Here is a 22730-nt window from a genome sequence, read left to right as displayed (position 1 = left end):
GAATCGAAAGACAATGGTTTATGTGCTACCCGATCGCGTGAATCAGAATCAGAAGACTAACTTGGGCACCATTCTTTACAGAAAGTCGATTGGAGATGATGTGCTCATTCCACGCATTCCCATTATTCCCACCGACATGCTTTTTGATTTCAAAAGACTGCAGTTCTAGATTCGACTTGCATTCTTGATGACCATCAACGAAGCACAAATTCAAGTATGTGAATTAAACAGAAAAAAATCCATGTTTTGCACATGGTCAATTGTATGTTAAATGCTCACGAGTCGGACAGCCAAGAAATTTATTTGTTTTTGATGAAGAAGAAAAAAACAAAAACTATTGTCTACTTAAATAATAACATTCAAAAAAATCGAATAAATACTGTTTATACTTCTCTTTTATATACCATTCCATTTCAATAAATGTATTCAACATCGACAAAGAAATAAATATCAAGAATTTATATAAATTTTTCAAAAACTATTATCCTAACTTTTTAAGTAAATACGAGAGTTTATCAGAAACTCAGCATGTTACAATTAAAAGAATAAATTAAATTTAAACCTTTAGAAATTAAATATGCCATAAATGCATACGTGCTTTTGAATTAACCATTGTTCAATCATTTATAAAAGCATTAAGCATTTACTATAATTAATTATTCGTTATTATGAAAGTTGAAAGAAAGTATGGAAATTTTAGGTAGCTAAAGAAAATAATCTATATTCACAAATTCCTAATTAATTACATTAAATTAAAGAAATTAGTAATAAAAATATAAAAGCCATTTGTTGATGACAGATATTTTTAAAATCATGACAAAATGCGGAGAAAATATGTGGATAATATATCGCGGACAAAGAGTCTACCTTTATTTTTCTTTAATAAGATAACGCTTTCAGAGCAATAATTTTATATTAATTATTTACTGGAAGGTTTTGGAAACTTATTGCAGATTTTTAAAAAAATAATTATTTTATAGAATTAATTAGGAATCCATGTTATCGCTTGTCATAATAATGTTAAAAGGAAAAATAACTTAGAAACAGCTTTTAACTACTTCAGAATAATAGCTAAAAAGTTTTCTTCGTATAAGGAAAAATTTGCATTACTTTATATAACAAAAGAGATAATTATTTTTAATAATTAATTACATGCATAATAAAGGTTTCTTTAAATTTAATATTCTACTGAATGGGAAAGCTAAGTTTAAATTGCATATTTTAATCTATATTTTTCTAATTTCTGCATTTGATAATGTATTATTCTGAATATTGTATGCTATATATTTAAATATTATTGCTTATGTAGTCAAAGACATTTGTTAAATTGCGATGCAATGCAAAGGCATGGAATAAAAATAATTTATTTTTAAATTTTCCAAAAAAATCCTTATTATCTTTTAATTTAATTTTTTAATGAAAAAATTTCTAGAAGCAGTTAGTGTTGATGTATTATTTTCAACTTAAAGATACGATGGATTTGCTATATCGTCATTCATTTATCACTTTAAATAAAAAAAAATTTAAACAGGAGAAAGGAAGGAAATTAATTACTGAATTTTCAGACCATTAATATATCATGTTACTATTGATGAACAGGAAATAGAAAACTTTTTACAGACTGTAAATTTAACCTATAATTTTAGAATTAGAATTTTTTTTAGATTAGTTGTTAAATTCAATTGCTATTCTCTTAAATTCGATACCTTCTAATATAAATTTTTTAAAGCATATTCCGGATTTAAGTTCAATACATAGCATTACATGAAAAAAAGTAATAGATTTTAGTTTTTTTAAATTAATAATTTTTTTATTAATAATGAATTTTTTATTATAACAATATAGAAATTTATGAACTCGTAACTTTTATTGAAATTAATATAAATGAAACATGATTTTGATCTCATGATAAATCATCTTTGTTCCGAGTCATGATTACCCAATCTTTTCACTTTGATTAAATATTTAATAAGTTAGCATTATATGATTAATAAGTACAGATAAATCGTGATTCAATTTATTAAAGTTGAGATAATTATTATATTCTTTTTATTCATACATGATAAGGCGTGGTTATATAAAGTATTAAAAGTTAAAAAAATATTTGTTGGATTACGTTTACCTGAATAGAAAACTCTTTCAAATATTGTTTAGTATTCTTTCTGGACACTAATTGTAAAAATGATAATTCTAAAAATATCTATTGAATTATTTTATTATATTATTACTGACGAATCATAAACTCATCAAACTTTTTTCAGTAACTATGATTTGTAATGTCTTTGCACTGACAATTAGGAAACAATATTATCTGATCATTAATATCAAAGAAGATCCTAAAATATTTTTAACAGCTTAGCTATATCTGAAAACAAAATTTTAAAAACTTTTTTAAAAAAATGGGAATTTATACCATTTTTGGGTGACCAAGACTAAATAAGAAGGTCTTAAGAAAAATAATTAACTCCTTAGATTTATTTTATAAAATAAATCCTTCAAAATTTCTTCATTAAATATAATTTGGTATCTTTTGTTACTACTAAAAGTAAAAAGTATGAAAATTCAAAAATTTTTGTTAACAATTTTTAAAATAATTTTCTTAATATGACAAGTTTTTAAAACGATTTAAAAGTTTAAAATAAATTTTTTCCTATCCCCATACAGTTTGTTCTGAAATTTTGTGATTTTGTATTTTAAAAATTACATTTTTTTTGTCCATTTAAAAAATTATGATATATTAATTAAAAAAAATTAAACTACTATTTTCTGCTTTCTAGTCTTCTATGTGTGAATTCCTTCCAAACTAACTTACCAATGAGCTAACAACTTGTCATGGTGCAATCTAATGGTAATGAAAGTTTTTAATGGATTGAAAAATTTGTACCGAACAGATAAACAAATAGACAGACAAGAATACGAATTATTGCAGTATTGTCATTAAGTTCTAAAGAATATTTAAAATTTCAAATATCTAATTCATCGGCACATTAGTTTAAAATAGATACAAAAATTGACATCAAACAGACATAACAGAAAGCAGGTCAATGTTGTGACTTATGGCACTTTACAAGCCCGCTGTTAGTTATTTGTCAGCTATTTAAGCCAAATGAGTGTCTCTTGCTATTTCAGTAGCGCAAACTAGCGCCAAGAGTACGACTTAAATGCTCATACGCCATAGCCCTTTTTACAGGGCGCACTTCATTCACTCATCCACAGATCGTAACTTACACCAGAATCAGAGAACGATCGTCTCTGAATCAATACCCTAGTGGTACTACTCTTGAATATGAAGGACTTAGTGACCACGACAGATTTATGCGTGCGCCAGCCACCACACAAACGGAGAGTCTTCGGCCAACGGGGTTAGAATCCAACGCCCTATCAACCAGGCTATCCCGACCTTAACGATTTAATAAAATAGCTTCCTCTGACTAAAAAATTCAATCAAAATACTTATGTAGATACAATTTTGTATCCATTATGTGCTATTAACATTAGATGATTATTTTAACAATATTTATTAAAATAAATTTATATCATTCGAAATTTTTCCATAAACACAATTTTCTAATCATCCTGAGCTACTAAATGTAAACAAATAATCTGAATTTTTAAAGAAAACAAAACTTTCAAAATATTTCAGAAATTATTTATAATTTAATATAAAATCCTTTTTAACTTCTTAAGTGAAATTGTATATCCTTTCTTAGCGGCTTAGTAAAGAATGCATTTATACAGATTAAACAGAGCTTCTAAAAGTAAATAAATATGTTGTCATTTTATGGATATTTAATAAACTAGCTTTATCTTTGTAAAGAACGCCGTTCCAATTTCATCAGTAAATACAATTTTGTGTTATTTTTTAGGGGGGGGGCTACTAATATCAAATATTATGCTAGCCACTAACAGAAATTAAGACTTTAAAAATATTTAATAAATTTACTGTGAGTAAAAATCTTTAAAATTTTTTAATAAAAGGGATTTTTGTATCTTTTCTGTGCTACAAATCATTAAAAATATGATCAATCAACTAATAATACCCATTTTAATAAAAAAAACATTATATTTATTTGAATACAATAATTTAATAATTATTTAAATACAAGTTTTACTTAAAATTTGATAGAAATCTGCAAATTTGGTTTAAAGAATATATACCAAATTTCAACTATCTAGCTCAAAGCGTTACTGAGTTTTCTTTGTCCCAGAGAGACAGACAATCATTTTCCAGAAATGTGTTTACCGAACTCGGGGAGATCTAAAACGTGGTGATTTTGTCAATTTTTTTTTTTTTTTTTTTTTTTTTTTTGTCTACGAATACTGTACTTTTTCTATACTATGCATACGATAAAGTAATGTTTAATAATCTAATTAGAGAACTCCTTCTAACTAGAGAACTCCACTTAACTTCTTCAACAAAGACTGTTTTAAATCTTTTTTAAACAAGAAATATCTATACAAAATAATACAGGATAATAAATTTACTATATTGTTTCCATCTAAATTCCCCTTTTTTTAACTCGAAAAAAAAAAAAAAGAATTTCTAAGCCTTTTGAGTTGTCTAGTAGTTATTTCCACTAACTTTCAACAGTTTGAGTCAAAAAGGCTGTTCGCTCTTTTCCGCCAATGTCCGCTTATATTTCCAGCCTGCACATCAAAAAAGTCTCTAAAAATAGAACAAACATGACTATTCTCCCATGCTAAATTGATTTTCCCTGTACAGCCCATCCCTCTGTTGGCTTTTCCTCTAAGAGGCGGTACTTTTTAAGTTCCTTCTTCCACCCTCCCCTTTAAGAAACGTCAAAAACTTTTTCTTTATCCACCCCACCCCCTTTTCAGAAGAGTTGCTTTTTCAATTCTTTGAGGTGGGGGACTCGAATAAAGGCAGGTATAATAAGAGGCTTAAGGATTTTCGCTTTTCCCAGCGTGAGAAGTTTAAAATGAGAAGTACGGAAACGTTTCCCTAGCGTTTTTGTATTTGTTTTATGTATGCTTTAAAAAAAATACAACTTTTGGTAGAAGGTATTAGCGCAAGGACGCTTGGAAAGAATTTCACTATGATAGGCCAAAGGAAACAAATGTCAGATAAATTTATACTACATACTTCGGTTTTTCTCCTTTTTTTATTATTATTATTAAACTCGTTCTATTTTCTAAAGAAATGTTCACTCTACGTAGACAAACAGGATTTCTTAGAATTTGAAAAGAAGGCCATGGAAGAAATATTTGGGGATTACAAAGTATTTTATTTGGAAGTTGAAATATCCTTAAAAACTGAAAGATTGTTATTGATATTGTAACGAAACTTGTTCTAACTGGACGCGGACTGAATGGCTCAGTGGACGAATGCTTTCAACTGAAAGCTACAGTTCTATTGTCTGCAGGTAAGTAACCTAACAGTTGCCTTGTTATTGATTTAATTTATATTATTTCTCGTTTGTTCTAGAATGTTCTTATAATTTATGTATCTTTCTAAATATGGGAGATTCGAGTCATTTCGTCTTGTGGATAAAAACAGATGTAAGGTTTAGTTCCTCGAATGAAGTCTCGAGTTGAGATTAGTGAGTGTTATCTTTGACTTTTGTTAACACACGAGTCATCTATGCGGTAGTTTGGTGGATTCGATAACAAAAACGACAGACTTACTACGCAGACATCGACGATTGAAAGGAGAGCCACCCAAGTTTGGTCTTGTGGTGAAAGCTTCTAAGCCAGTTAACAACGACGCTGCATGAGCATTTGATTTTGTATTGTGGTCATGTTACTAGGCTGCGAACCACAAAGTTCCAGGTTCTCTCCTCGCACATCCCAATCCGCTATGTTGGTGACCCGGACGTGATTTCAACACGCATAAGCTTTCGCGACAGTCAGAATACAAGGAAGAAGGACCGATAACAAAGAAACGGAAACAACACTACCTATTGGTACCAGTTCAGCCACAATACCTTTTCTGACTTACCAGCTACCAAGCATTGTATGACAGTTTGATTTTAAGTATAGGGTGGATAACGAAAATATACTCCTTTAAAATTTACTGAATTCTCAAATCAGAACTATTTATATGTTTAAAATAATAAGGAAGAAAATTGATCGACAATCCCTAATCTGATTTCTCCTACTTTTATTTTACGAGAAAAACTCATAACATCTAGTGATCTTCTGCCTTGTACCATCATTCTGCTTTCAAAGAAATCTCCAAAAGCGAAAGAAGAAAAAAGAGCATCCATTTATTTCTTTATTTCATTCTGTTATTTTATATGTGCTCCAGCAAACTTTTTATTTAAACAAGAAATCTGATTATACTACGGAGTCTTAAATAGTTGAATGACAGGAACTAGAAATAAAATGAGTTTAGTTTAATTATATTAATATCCTGCTTTAAAGCAACAATAGCGCTATTATAGGGTGGACCTTGTAATTTTGTACCAGATGTGGGCGACACTTCAGCTGGCATCTCCCTCCATGGCACACCACACCAGCAGAAGGACGGTTGGTAATGAGTACTAGACCTGATCAGACGATGGTTCTTTGGTGGAATCGGGTTTCGAACCTGAAACTCTTCGGCTCTAAAGCTGTGACCTTACCATCAGGCCACTGCGGCCCTAAATGAAGCAGCGTTGATTGGAGCATCTAGCTGCAAAATTTTTGACATTGAAATCGAATTCATTTAAAGGGTAATCATCCCTAGAGAAGCTTAAGAATTTCCAGTACCTTTTATGATCTTATACATAGAATTTCTACTGAAATCGTTGCTAATAGCAACAGCTAATCTCTAAGTCATTAGAGGTCAATTTACATTTTCAATCAAAAAATATTCTAATTGATGTAATAATTATATTTTAATGTTATTTTAGTCAATCATTACACTGGTAAAAAAAATATACATAATCCTAATTGTAAATTTTTATATTTTTCCTCGGTAGTATTAATTATATTTCATTAAATATTTTTCACATACTAACAATTTTTTAAAAAAAAAGAAGAAAAAACACTCTTTAAAAATTGATCGAGTTATGAAATCAAAACTGATTTCATAACTCGTCGAAAAACTGATCGAGTTATGAAACTTTGAATTTAGTTATTTTCAACCAATCAGCGTTTGGTTTGTGGAAGAGCTATGCGCTGATTTCGCGATTCCTCTTTGAGAAGCTGTTGAAATGGGCTACAGCAAAAATATTCAAAATAGTATAACATCGCCAGTTTAAATCTTTGAAAAGCAGAAGATCCTTTCTTTTTTTTAAATGTGTGCACCAAAAAAACATCAGTAATTAGAGGAATCAGATATTAAAACTGAACAAAAATTTTAGCCTTTAATGGGCACAAAATTAAAAAAAAAATCTCATCTTAAAAAGGCATAAGTGAAACAACATACCCTGATAACGATGCCAGGATCAATACACAGATCAGTTATAAATTGTTAAGAAGTGTGTATATTTCATATACTATCTTCATATATATATATATATATATATATATATATATATATATATATATATATATATATATATATATCAAAGAAACTAAATATAACTCAAATGACCTTTAGGTTTTCTACCGACAATAGGAAGCTGTATTACCTCTTACAACACACAGTACTGACTATACAGTAATAAACACAGTAATAACTATAATATTCTAGCAAGCTTGCTACTCTCTTTTCTTTTACTATTTTCATATATTTCTCCTCAGCAATCCTATATAACAAAAGACAATTCAACGCCAAAATGAATGCTACAACTCCAGCTTCCAGACGACAAATCATACATATCAACGTACTTGACAAACCACCCATTCAGCGATAACAATACATTCCCCCTCCCCATTTCTCACCCTCCCGCATACTTTTTATTTGTTTTTCTGTTCTTCCTCAAACATCAAAGCGGCAGCCTTTCTATCCTTAGTATATATCAAATACTCTGTACACACATTATACCTGGAAGGGATCCCAGGATATAAAAACGTTAAGTAACAAGATATGAGTGGCAACGGGGAGAGGGGGTGGGGAGATAGTCACTGGGATGGTCGGTTGGATATAAAGAGCCTTCCAATTCATCAGAAGGATTTTCTTTTGCTCTTCCAAAACTTATAAGATCGATATTTTTCCTCTGGTATCGATTTCTTTCATCGTAATCCTCTTTCGCTCATGATGTTCCTCGGACAACACCTTGGAGGAAGTTCGCACTTTATTTGTGGCAACGGTTTCTAGTGTTGGAAGAGATATGGAGAAGTGTATTGAATGGGTTTTGGTATCATGAGTTGCAGTTATCAGCCCAGGATATTGAATCGGAAGATAATAGATTAAATACTGGAAAGATACGGGACATCTATAATATACTGGAACAAATTATATCAAACAATTTTATGATAGATGAAACTTTACACCTACTGGTGCACAAAATTAAGAACATTTTCATTTCTTCTCAATTAATGATGCTATTGGATATAATGAAGTTTGATTATTTTTAAGGAAATTTAAAATTTGAATGATAATATTATTTAATGAAATTTGAAATTTGAATGATATATTATTTAGTGAGATTTGAAATTTTAGTAAACTTGACGGAATGCGATATGCATTTTGGATGATAAAATATAAGAAATATCACACAGCAATTTTCCACTTGCCTGATATAATGTGCGTAACGGGACGTTAATATAACTAAACCAAACTAAACCGATATAATGTGCTGGTTATTAAAATATAAAAGTGTAGAGCAGGTATTAAAAGTTTGAACGAAAAAACAGGTAAATATGAGGAGTTTAGTAGAAAGGGAAGAATTCGGAATAATGACAAGAATAATATATTAAATAAACAAATATTATATATAATACAATGTTGTTAATAATAATAATAATAATATATACACACACACACACACACACATATATATATATATATATATATAATAAGTATTAAATATGTTTATGCAATTGCTATAAAAAAGAAAAAGAAAAAAACCCCAAGAATTTAGAAATCTAAAACCTAAACACATTCAAAATGCACAAGAGATTTAAAAGCTAAATAAATATTAGCTAAAAATTTTAAAGCTAAAATATTTTCTTCTTAATCTGCTTATTGCTGGTGATTTTAATGCTACAGATATCGTTCAACACTATATATTGCTTTTTTGCTATGGAGAGCACATTCCAATGTAAAAAAACCGGTGTTGTCATTTTGAAATTTTGTCACTGTAACTGTAACTGCTAGAGTTTAGAGTTGTTTTTGATATGATTCTTAAGCGCATACCTCAAAATACCTTTAATAAAAATTTGATTTCCTTCCGGTGAATGGTATGATAGTCACTGTCTCATATATCAGGATAGTATAATTATAATCACCTGGTATATATATATATATGTGTGTGTGTGTGTGTGTGTGTGTGTGTGTGTGTGTGTGTGTGTGTGTGTGTGTGTGTGTGTTCCAATTTTCCAACAACAACTATGTTGTTGGTTTTTCATTCTGTTCTTTTTAAACAAAATTTTCCTTTCTTTATCTAAGCAAATATCCCTTTCAATTAGCCATTTTCGGTGAAAATTTATTTTCTCATGTCATACTTTATTGTGCTTAGCATATGTAAGCTGTAAATCTGTGCTTGTGTCTTTAAAAATATTAATGTCTTAAGTAAAAATTTGTGCAGCTTTTCTTTGTAGATACTTTACAGCAGTTGGACATGACATTTGAAGTAACACTTTCCGTTTGAATTTAGTATCCACTAATGGGCTTTTGAATTTGGTTTTTTTTGTCATCGGAATTCAATATTCAGGGCAGCCTTTTCTGAAGCTTTCAAAGAAGATGACATTCATCATGTTACTATAACAATGATTGACAGTGGATGAAATCTTTCTATTACTATCAGAGTTACAATTGCTTTCCAGGTATTTAAAGAAAATGAGCCAAGAAACAAGTTTTATGCTCCCAGTGTAAACGACGGATGACAAACGTCGGTACGACACACAGACGGATTTCGGAGAGTGCTCTAATGCCTTTAGGGGTGATAGAATATATTTGTCTCACATCCTTGTGAGAAAATCAAAAGCAAGAAAATCTTTTCTGGCTAAAAATTTTTAATTATCAGGGTATGTTGTTTCACTTATGCCTTTTTAAGATGAGATTTTTTTTTTAATTTTGTGCCCATGAAAGGCTAAAATTTTTGTTCAGTTTTAATATCTGATTCCTCTAATTACTGATACTTTTTTGGTGCACACATTTAAAAAAAGAAAGGATCTTCTGCTTTTCAAAGATTTAAACAGGCGATGTTATACTATTTTGAATATTTTTGCTGTAGCCCATTTCAACAGCTTCTCAAAGAGGAATCGCGAAATCAGCGCATAGCTCTTCCACAAACCAAATGCTGATTGGTTGAAAATAACTAAATTCAAAGTTTCATAACTCGATCAGTTTTTCGACGAGTTATGAAATCAGTTTTGATTTCATAACTCGATCAATTTTTAAAGAGTGTTTTTTCTTCTTCTTTTTTTTTTTTAATTGTTAGTATGTGAAAAATATTTAATGAAATATAATTAATACTACCGAGGAAATATATAAAAATTTACAATTAGGATTATGTATATTTTTTTTTACAAGTGTAATGATTGACTAAAATAACATTAAAATATAATTATTACATCAATTAGAATATTTTTTGATTGAAAATGTAAATTGACCTCTAATGATTTAGAGATTAGCTGTTGCTATTAGCAACGATTTCAGTAGAAATTCTATGTATAAGATCATAAAAGGTACTGGAAATTCTTAAGCTTCTCTAGGGATGATTACCCTTTAAATGAATTCGATTTCAATGTCAAAAATTTTGCAGCTAGAAGCTCCAATCAACGCTGCTGTCGTTGGATAAGAAGAGTTTAAACTTCTTTTGCATCAAGCTGTAGAATACTTTTCCCGATATTTTGTTCAATTGGCCTTCCTATGTTAAAACTTATTCATATACAAATCGTTCAGATTTTCGTATCCATCAAATACGCACCCGTGGTCATACTCTAATAACGCTTCCATTTACAAACAAAGCCGCACCTACAATTCCTGTTTTTCTACTTCCTTTATTCATTATCATTTTCACAACCACCTGAACCACATATTTACGGCACATTCGCACCCTCCGAAATCCCCTCCACCTAAAATGTACAGGTGTCTCACCAACAACCCCACCTTCCATGCCCACCAACAGCCTCCCCACTGACCGTTCCGCTCAATTTAGCACCCATTACGAGGCCACTTCATATTCAGTTTCCAAAACGGCCAACGGAATTAAATATTAGCCCTACTTCAACAACCACATCACCCCCCCCCCTATTTTTTTCATGCTTCGCGAAGTTCCACCCACCACCTAATGATAGCACCATGGCTTACTCCAATAGAAAAAAAAAAAATGTAGCATTAACCCTCCCGCGCAAGGGGGTAATGACAGTTGCCTGTCGGAGATCGCTGAGAGATGGGATATTTTTAAGATATAATCCATGGATTTGGATATGGATGAGCAGAAAGTTTGCTGGTGCAGAAAGCATTGATATCTTGCGGGATCAGAAATGAGCAGAGTTGGAAAAAAAATATTTCATTTGGTTCAACAAATCTAGAAATCAATTATAATTCAACAGATATCACCTTATAAATGTGTCCCAAAATTAACACAAGATTTGAATTTGTCACAATTCGTGCAGTAAAGTGTTGGCAACCCTAAAAACATATTTTATAGCTGAAAGTTTAAAAATGCAGTGTTACACGATAGAGCAACGTGTTAATGGACGATCTGAATAAATAAAATCGCAAACTGTTTACTTCGATCAGCTGGAAGGCACTCAGAAAAATTTGATGCAATGACCGATTTGCTGCAACAGTGACACTGGCGGTAACTGTGATTGAGTCCTAAGGGCCATCACAGATCACAGTACAACCCTTCCCTTGGGAAGTATGTCCCCTCATCGACGGGAAGAGTCAGACCCTCACCTTTTTGATTACCCAGCAGGGTGGAGAAAATCAACCACCATGCCAGAAACTTCTCATCCTGAATTACGAGCTGCCCCTGGCTGGAAATTTTATATTTATTTATTTTTTCTTTTTTAATAATTCTTATTCAATTAAAAATTTAAAAATACTTTTAATTAATAAGTTTTTAATTTTTTTTATCCAAATATAAATATTTACCATCGAAATGAATAATAATAAAATTAAAATTTTAAAAGAAAAAATTATAAATACAAAGGTTTTTTTTTTAAATAAATAAAATTATATAACTTAATTAATGATTTACAGATCGTTTTAATTATATGCTACTTATTTTTATGGAAGGATAAATGTTTATTATTTTAATACTTAAATTGTAATTTAAATTGAAAAAATAGCAATAAATATAACATAAATGGTGATAATTATTAATTATAAATACACACATCGTAAAAAAAATTATTCAATATTTCTAAAAAATTATCCTATATATATTTATTTTCGACTATATACAAGAACTATATGGTAAATATAGTAAAAATATTGGAAACAAAATATATTTCGATATCTTGCACAACTGATAAATGATGATTGTCTAAAAGAACAAGGTTTCTTTAAAAGATATATGTGAAAACAAACTTTATTTATATTTAAAAATGTATCTTTTTGAACAGAAAGTTGGACAGCTTACCATGCATACCTTATCATCTTATTAAAAATCGGTGATGACAATTGATTGAATTCTTATGCCATCTTTGTGAGAATATATTTCTTGATCATGTTCCATTAAATAAGAAGATTTTTGTATACGCTTAATAGGCTTTGAACCATCTGCCTACGCATTCAATAAACTAACACCTGTTCTCTATTGTTTCTTTTGATTACTGAAGTTGGGGACGTTTGCTTACATATTTAACAAATTTCAGCTGCTCCCTTCAATTTTTGATATAAATACAGTTTCATTGATTTAGAATTGCTAATTTATTATCATTATAATCCAAGAATTTGAAAATTAATTGTTAGAAAATGATGCAAGCAAGTTAAATTATCTGTAGCCTTTAATATGTAGCCATTTCATTCAAACATTAAATTATAATTGATATATTAAAAGAATAAGCATTTATCCTTGCAAAAAAATAAGCAGCATATTAATTAAAACTATCTGTAAATCGTTAATTAAATTATATAATTTTATTTATTTTAAAAATTGCATATGTATTTATAATTTGTTTTCTTTTAAAATTTTAATTTTATTATTATGTATTTTGATAGTAAATATTTATTTTGGATGAAAAAAGTTAAAAACATATTAATTAAAAGCATTTGTAAATTGTTAATTGAATAAGAAAAAATGAATAAAAAATTCCCAGCCACATTTGAACCCTGACCTTCCGCATAAGAGACGGTTACCTAGATAACCATGCTATTGGGATCATCCGGAAAAGAGTCAAGTTATCAGTACATAAGTTTTACCAAAAGTTTGAGGACCATTTTCTCGAAACTGACTGGCCACTGCGTTTTAATAATTTCATGAATGAACATCCTAAATGTATAACTATCATTATACTAAATCTCATCCCCATCTCATATTTCACCTCCGTGTATTCCCCTTGTTAGGAGAGAAATTCCGAAATTGGCATTCTTCCAATTTTTTTCTCTTCCTGTCTCTCTCGCTATCTTCTAAACTATTGAATTTTTCCGGGGACAGGGCTTTTTTAATCATTTTTTCTGAGAAGAGCACGTAATATTTAATTTACATTATTAATTTTTTTTCCTAATATCAATTCAAAATAGTTTCGGTCTAAGCCCAAAACCGATTCGTGGCTGAAGTAAAATTATGTATAAATATCAAAATTGCCATTTCAGTTTTCGGCCATGTAAAGAGTCATGCCACCAGTTGGAGGCCAACACAATTTTTATCTAAGCAGAGAAACTCCGAAATTGGCATTCTTCCAATTTTTTTCCTGTCTCTCACACATCTCTTAAACTATTGAATTTTTCCAGGGGTAAGGCTTTGTTTTATCATTTTACTTGAGAATAATATGTAATATTTAATTTAATTAATTAATTTGTTTCCTTATTGTTCTTATAACATCAACTGTTTCATTACAATCAGCCCTTCGAACCTTTGTTTCCTCTGTAAAAAACGTAAAATATTGAAAAATTTGGCTTAGATATGCAATTTCTGTTTGATAAAAGTTAAAAGGTCATTTATTTATTATCGTTTGTATTTATTTGGTCTCTTTGTCCATTAGTCATATACAAACCTTCATTAGGGGAATTAAACTTTCATTAATAATTTCAGAATGAATAACTTATACCAGCATCTTTTTAGAATGAATAACTAATTGTCTTTTGTTTTGTGATCATGAATGTAAATTATTCATATTAATGGTAGAAAAGTCTCAAGTAAACTAACAATGACATTCCAGACATATCAGAATCATGATAGTTAAAGAAAACACGTGCGTGTAATAATAGTGAATCTTCATTAACAAGAATTCATCATGTACTATTAATATGCATGGAACTCAAATACGACACACAATTCAACAATCCAAATAAATTCAATCTTCATTAGTCACTGTCATCCTATGTTATTAATGCCAACTTTCAAACCCGCAAGAGGAAATTCGACGATAATTATCATAACAAAAACTTGGTTGTTCATTAAGCACAATCCTAAGCGAGCAGCAGCATGCATTCCTGCATTCTGTGGCATCACGCACGCCTCCGTATCTTTTGTCTAAAACACATAATGCGTTACGTGTGACAACTGTATTGATGATACAATTGTAAAAGGGGTTTCCGTGCGCAACGTTTATCTATCTGTCTTTCATTCTTTTTTAGCAAATGGATGAGTTCCATTCCAGAAACCATAACGTGCACAACGGTCGGATTTCAAATTAAGTGTCCTAATAACTTGGATCGAAAAAAAATGGTAAAATAATAATGGTGAAAAAAACATAACTGGTAACCGTAACTGGTGTGCATTGGCAAACTGCTGCTGCTACAACTGCTGCTACGATGCACGCAAAGAACTGGCATTCAATTTAAGTTCAAACACAAGCGATAGTCCATAGCAATTAATCAGTAATATTAATGGTTGGATATCCACTGGAGAGTCACGGGCTTTGTTAGCGAACACGGTTGCAGTGAAGCTCTTCGGGAAATATAGTTTTCAAGGAAATATTCATTTGTCAAAAGTGAATTGTTTTTCGCCGTCGGATTTAGAAAAGTATGAAGTTACCTCCTGTTTGAGTTATAAATATGCCGCTGGTGACCTGACCTTTCAGATTTGTGCGCTTTTCTTCCCAATAATATTAAAAGTTACCTGCAAATATTGTGTGAAATATTTTTCTTAAAGTTTGCCTTTTTTTTTTTTACTTTCACGACACAAAGTATTCAGAAGATATTTTAATAGTCGGAAAATTCGAACTTGTAATTTTGAACAGCTTTCAAGTTTGAGACCGCTTCAGAGCTCTAAAGTCGGATTTTTTTTTTTTTTAAATGTCCACCTCTCTGATTGCTTGCGGGTCGCGGAGTCCTGATGGTAAGGTCTCGGCTTCGGAACCCGAGGGTTTCAGATTCGAGACCAGATTCCGCAGACGAACTGTCGTGTAAGTGGCCCTGATGCACGTTATATCCATCTGGGCCAAATGTCCTACTGTTGGTGCAGGGCTGCAGTTTGGACAGGGGTGCCTGCTGAGGTGATGCCCTCGCCATCTGACCACAGCTCTGTTTTACGAGGTCCGTCCCAAAACAGCTCTGGTATTGTTTTAATAATGGGAGGTTAATAGAACTAAACTAAACTGTCTACTTGCGACAAAGATAACTCAAAATCACTTTGCATTATCTGGTTTAGTATACAGTTTTTGCATAAAATTTGTATACTTTTATCAAATATTGAGCAAACTACATTCATAGGAAGTCTGCCTTCCTTCTGTTCGAATATAAGTTAATGCAATAGCTGCCAAACAAAGAAAGCTAGATAGATGAAATTAAGTACGCGTACTTAATCTCTATAGTGTAGATATCTCTCAAAGTTTGAGCCAAATCCAACTAGGGATGACCATCTGTCTTTTCTGTTCTTTCAGGAGTCTTTATATCACATTTTGGTTTCAATAGGTTCGGAAAAGCAAGTCTAAACCATAAATTCGATTTTTTTAAAATTATTAAACGCATGCCAGGGATTAATAGCCAAAAAAATTCGCCACAGATAAATTTAACAAAATTTATATAAAAGAAGTATGTCTGTCCGGCGGTTCGATTATAATTTAATGCGATAACTAAAACGCGAAGAGAGCAAGATGGATAAAATGCGGCCCATTTATTGTATAGATACCCATAAAAGTTTGAGCCAAATACAACAAAGGGTTGACTGTCTGTCGGTCTGTACTTTCAAAAACATGGAAACGCGATAGCTCAAAAATGCATCGATTTAAATACATCAAATTTGATATGAGATTTTGTGACTACAAATGTAGTTTTGTGTCAAATTTTTACTTCAATCGGTTGGAAAACACGCCTCTAAAACAGAAATTCGATTTTCGAATACTATTAACCTCAGATACTTACAGTAAATAAAAACTTCTCTATAGTATTTTTATTGTCTTTTACAGGCATTTTTACGTATTTTCTGCAGATTTTACGCTTCACAAGTGCACGAATAATTCGAATTCACCTTATTGTTAAATGTAAACATTTCCATTTTTCATATTTCCTCTCACCCCTATTTTGAGTAAATAAACGTATCCTGGTGCATCCGGAAAATTCCAGGGAGTTTTCGAATCCGAGAGTGAACAATATATATTGTGATCTTTAGATTCATATGTGATGATAATTCATTATAAAAAGGTATTTAAATCCAAAGACACATAAAAAAAAAAGAAAAAAAAAGAACAAAATTGAAATCTACTATCGCAAATTTCAAGTTACCATGTGAGAATATTATTTTTTAAATCATATGGTATCAATCGGACAGAAAAAAAAATCATGTTCTCACATGACTCGTATTTCGCATTCACCAACATTTAGAAAAACAGTGAAATTTTTTTTTCGTGAAAAACCAGTTTAAACAGGTTTTAACCAATCATACAGTAATTTGATAGTCACGCATGCGTCAGTATTTAAAAAGGATTGTTTTTTCAATTGCATCTCAAAATCTTTCGAGCACCAAACTTCTTTTCCTTTATCTAGAAAAATTGAAAAAAAAATTATATATATATATATATATATATATATATATATATATATATATATATATATATATATATATATATATATATATATATATATATATATATATATATATATATATATATATATACAAAAGTATTAGAATCAAGTTAATAGGAAAAAACAAAAATCAAATAAAAATTAAACCAAAAAAAATATTAAAAAAGAATCCGGCCTGAAGACTTTTTCAAGGGTCACCCTCAGGCAGGGATTCAAATAAAGGGATTTTTTCTGTGAGGACATACAGACATTAAGTCTAATAATGATTCCTCGTGACCCGAAAATCCCCCGAAATTATGCTCAAGAGATATACCATTTTAACAGAAAGGAAATACAAAATAACAAATTAGAAAAAAACCACAAAGTAAAAATACAATAAAAACAAAAACAGCATTAAAATTAAAATTAAAATTAAAAACGAAAAGGCCAGTACATACCATCCAACAGTGAAGGAAACTTTAAACAATCGATTGTGATTTCCTGTTTTTGAAAGCTAACGGTAAATTATGTAAACAGAGGTAGGCACCCAGCGCCATCTATTGAGTGATCCAATATGCAAGTAAATTTCTATTTTTATTTAAGCCAAAAGATTAATCCCAAACCATATCTTGTTTAATTAAAAAATTGACATTACAGTAATTTCTAGGAAAATCATTTTTAATTAAATTTTTAAGGAGGATATTTGATGCTTCAATATAAGAATTTTTATTATTGCAAACCCTTTTGATCCTGTTAACTTGTGAGAAAATTAGATTTTTGAAAATTTTAGAGTTTAGATTGGAATGGTAGTTACATAGTTTTGTTATTTTAAAGTTGAAATCATCCCTTTTATCGTATATACCAACTATTGTTTTATCATTAGCAATTTCGATTTTTAAATCTAGAAAGGTAGCCTCAAGTTGATTTATATTTGTATCTTTTAGAATTAAATCTTTTGGATAGCAATTAGTAATAATATTAGTATTGTCGAAGTTAATCAAAAGTAGGTCATCAATATATCTCCACCCGTTTATTAAGTTATATTTAATTATTTTTTTCTCATAGTAATGCAGGAAAATATTAGCTAAAGCACTTGAGAAAGCTGTCCCCATTGGAATGCCCTTGACTTGTTTATAAAAATTAATACCATTAAACACGTAATTTTCAGTAATATTAAAATTACATAACTCAAGCCAGTTATTTTTAGGAATGATATTTTCATTTAAATATTCGTCATATATAAAAGTGCAGACCTTTATTAATTTTTCATGAGGTAGATTAGTGTATAAATTTTCGAAATCAAAAGTATTAAGTTTATTAATGTTGTTATCTTTAAGAAAATCCAATACTTCTTTGTTACTAGAAATAATAAAGTTGTCTTCATTTTTTATTTTGTCCAGGATAATTTTTAAGTATTTAAAGAAATGTTTACCCGTATAGTAATTATAACTACCAGTGCTACAGGTTACGAATCTGAATTTTAATGGATTTTTATGAAATTTAACTGTTGGGAATAAATAAGGATAGTTAAGAGAGCAAGTCTTAGTTTTGGTTTTTTTTTGCGAAAGCTAGCATTCTTTTATCTAATTCCTTTTTCCCGGTGTTCTTTAACATATAAGTTGCATTAGAGTTATATTCATTAATTAAAAGTTCTTTATAATAATATTTACAAATTAAACAGAAATTATTTGCTGATTTATCTATTACTGTAATAACAAATTTTTCTTTTAAATTTTTTATTTCATTTTTTAATGTTTTACTAAAATAAATCCCACGTTCTTTAGATCTGTCAAAATCAGTATTCAATTTTATTTTAATTTCCTTTAAAATTCTCACTTTCCATTCCCCGAAACCTTCCGCAGGCCAGTGGTATTTTCTAGATAATTTGGCAATAAAAACATCCAAATCATTACCAATAGAAATCAAAATTTTGTTATGGTTTATTTTTTCTCTTAATCTAAATTTTGTTCCTCTTCCCATCAAATCTCTTAAAGAGTTGGATTCAATAATTTTTAAATTACCTGTAATAATATGACCTTTATCAATATCTATAAAATCTTTATATTTTTCCTTGTTACAGTAACAATCTGTTTTATTTATTTTATCTAAATTTTTGCTATAGTAATTATAATTACAAATTTTTTTCTTTAAAGTTGAAGTGTAACTAAACGCTATTGATACATTAGTTTTATCTGCAAGAGGAAAAAATATATTATTATTATGTATAATTTTGGGTAATTTTAGATATTCGAAGTAAATATCCAAGAATTTAATCACACAGTATTCTTTGTAAACATTATTTTTATTATTAAAAAGTAAATCGTTTTTTCCAATGTTAAGTTTACATTTAATAAGATCTAGAATAATACATTTAGTGTACGAATTTTTAAACTCTAATTCCCCGAATTTATTATTTAAAAACCATTTCATTTTATTATTTCTAAGACCAAAAATGTATTTCCTAATTCTGTGAATGTTTTCACTATTGTGTTCCAGATTACAGTAATTTTGAAATTCCTCAAATATAATTTGAAAATTGCCTCCTTTCCCTTTACCTCTAGTAAATCTTTTAGAAAAGTTATCTTTATTTAGAAAATTTTTAAAAATGTTAAATTTGTTATAAATGCAATTATTGTTTAAATCTGCATAACCTTCCCCATTTAATTTACTATTGAGACCATAAGGAAATAAAGTTTTCAGGTTGCAAATATAAATGTTTTCCAGATCTAATCTTTTGTTTAATTCGTTAATATTGTCTTCTAGAATGTAGATATTAATATTGTTAAAGTTATGGTTTTGAAAATGCTCCAGTTCGAAGTCAGTGGTCCTATTTTTTATGAAGTTTTTTATATCGGATCTGTGATTGTTAATTCTTAAATTAAGCTCGGTGCTAGTTTGGCCAATATATTTTAAATTACATTCTGAACAATTAAGGAGATAAATCAAATTTTTGTTTTTACAGAATGTTTGTAATTTTGAGTTTTTATTTTTGATCTGTTCCTTATCTGCCAAAGGACATGTCCTACACTTTCCGTTTCCACAAATTTTATATTTTTTTGTATTTTTAAGATTTTTTAAACAAAACAATTGTGTCAGTAATTTTTTCTCCGTGAATGCTCCTAACACAAAGCTATCCACAGTGCCCCTTGGTAGAGCGCGCGACGGGCCATGCGCTATGATAAATTCGTTATTAACTTTTTGCATAGTTTAATTTATTTATTAAAATGAAAATATATCTCCCAAACGCCAAAAACAAGGAATTCTCGAAAAAGTAAAACCAGGAAAAATGATCTGAAAATTCTTAAATTTTTTAGGCAATACACCAAAAAACCTATTGAACCCCCCACCACCACCAAAAAAAACCTTTTATTTAAAAATTTTTTGCAGTTCGTGGAACAGCGCACCTGCAGCTAAATTCCAACCAAATGCAAGAACGAGTAACCAATCTAAAGTAAGAAAAAGTTTGAAAACGAAACTAAAATGAAAACGAAACAAAACAGTTTCGAAATCGCAACTAAAATTTATTACCTATTTAAACTAAAACCAAAAAGGAACTTCATAGTATTTAGATAAAAGAGGGTGACCCTTGAAAAAGTCTTCAGGCCGGATTCTTTTTTAATATTTTTTAATAATTTTTTTTGGTTTAATTTTTATTTGATTTTTGTTTTTTCCTATTAACTTGATTCTAATACTTTTGTATCAATTCATCTGTGTTTTAGAAGTAGCTGCAATTGCGCTCTCTAAATACTATGAAGTTCCTTTTTGGTTTTAGTTTAAATAGGTAATAAATTTTAGTTGCGATTTCGAAACTGTTTTGTTTCGTTTTCATTTTAGTTTCGTTTTCAAACTTTTTCTTACTTTAGATTGGTTATATATATATATATATATATATATATATATATATATATATATATATATATATATATATATATATATATATATATATATATATTGGTTGAAGTAGAAAGCAGGTTTGACAAGCAGTGAAGAGACTTTGTATCTTTAATTTCGTTTTATTCTATTCCGAATAGCAGTCAGGATTTTTTACAAGAATCATGTACTCAGTGTGGCACAAAATCAGAAGTAAAGAAGGGCAAAAAAAGGGGCGAACCAATGATCACTAGTCTTATATAAGATAGGATTTCTGGCGAAGCGCCAATTCAATACACGTGGTGACCTTTGACACCTTTTCAAGGGCAAAGAAAAGTATCACTTTTATTTGATACGTAGTACTGATGGCGCATTCATTTTTCATTATCTTGCAAATCTAAAATTTTATGTCAAATCTTAATTTCTGCAGTTGTCTAAAATTTCGAGCCATTTGAATAGACAAAATGGCGTGCATTTTGCTGAAATGTTTTAGAATTATTAACAGTAAAATTTAGAATTTTCGCATAATGAAAATTAAGGTTAATACAACATTTAAACTCAAAGATATATCAATTTTTCTTTTCTCTAGAGTTTTATGTCGAATTTTAAGTTATGTGACAGTTGTTTAAAACTATCAGCAATTTGAAATGTAAAACATTCCAATAATAATAACATTCCAGTTCGTGTTTAAATATTTATCTTTTGGAACATACGAAATTTAGATTTATATGTTATGACAGTTAAGCGATGTTTACTTCGCCAAAACAAGTTGTGTTTACTGCTGTTGTCTAGATGAATGTATTTGCATTTATCTTAGCGTCCAGGTTTTATGTCTTGTTTTATATCTGTGACTACAAAGAATATATGGGAAATATATTTGCTGTATGTCATGTAAAAGACTAGATAAATGAATCAATGTTTTCATCAGTAAATGTTATTCTCTTTTTTAATCATCTCATTTTTTTTTAAAATTTAGCGATCAATATTTTTAATTTTAATTTAATACCTCACTTCCTTTAACCCTTTAAAAGGCCATTTCTTTCTAGTAATATTATGTTAAAATATTTTTAGGCTTGAAATTAGAATAAGAAAAGGAATTCATTTAGCTTATTAGATAAATTTAATTTGATTAATTAATTAATTTAGTTAATTAATAATTAAGTAACAAATCAAGACACATCATTTTGTCTGAGATAAAGAACTGAAGCATCTAATTTTCTGACTTACTAAAAGAATTTCTCAGAACTTATGCCAGCCTACATAATTTCATACAAAGATTGATAAATTTGGTGGGAAGCATACTTCCCACGGCCTTAGAAAGGGTTAAAGATCATAATTAACATTTTAAACAGTCAAGATCTGAAAAACTCGGCAAGTTTTTTTTTCGGAGAAAATATTCCGATACAAATCACTTATTGATTACATAGGAATATTTTTTTTATCTCATCTACATATGAGTTGATTATTTAATTTTTTAAGGAAATCATGAATGCTCTTAGTTTAACATGCTATTCGAAACAATCTGCTAGATTATAGTATTCATTTTACAGTTTATTTATTATTACTTATATTTTTTAACTTACACTCAGTTTCATCATGGGGAAATCGGAACCGATATGATGTTATATGACATTGTGAGCATGAGAGCAGATAGAAAAAGGCTCTAACAGTTAGTTATAAAAATATG

Source organism: Argiope bruennichi, chromosome 11 (assembly GCF_947563725.1).
Source record: "Argiope bruennichi chromosome 11, qqArgBrue1.1, whole genome shotgun sequence".
NCBI classification, from domain to species: Eukaryota; Metazoa; Arthropoda; class Arachnida; order Araneae; family Araneidae; genus Argiope; species Argiope bruennichi.
Note: the sequence above shows the minus strand (reverse complement) of the source record.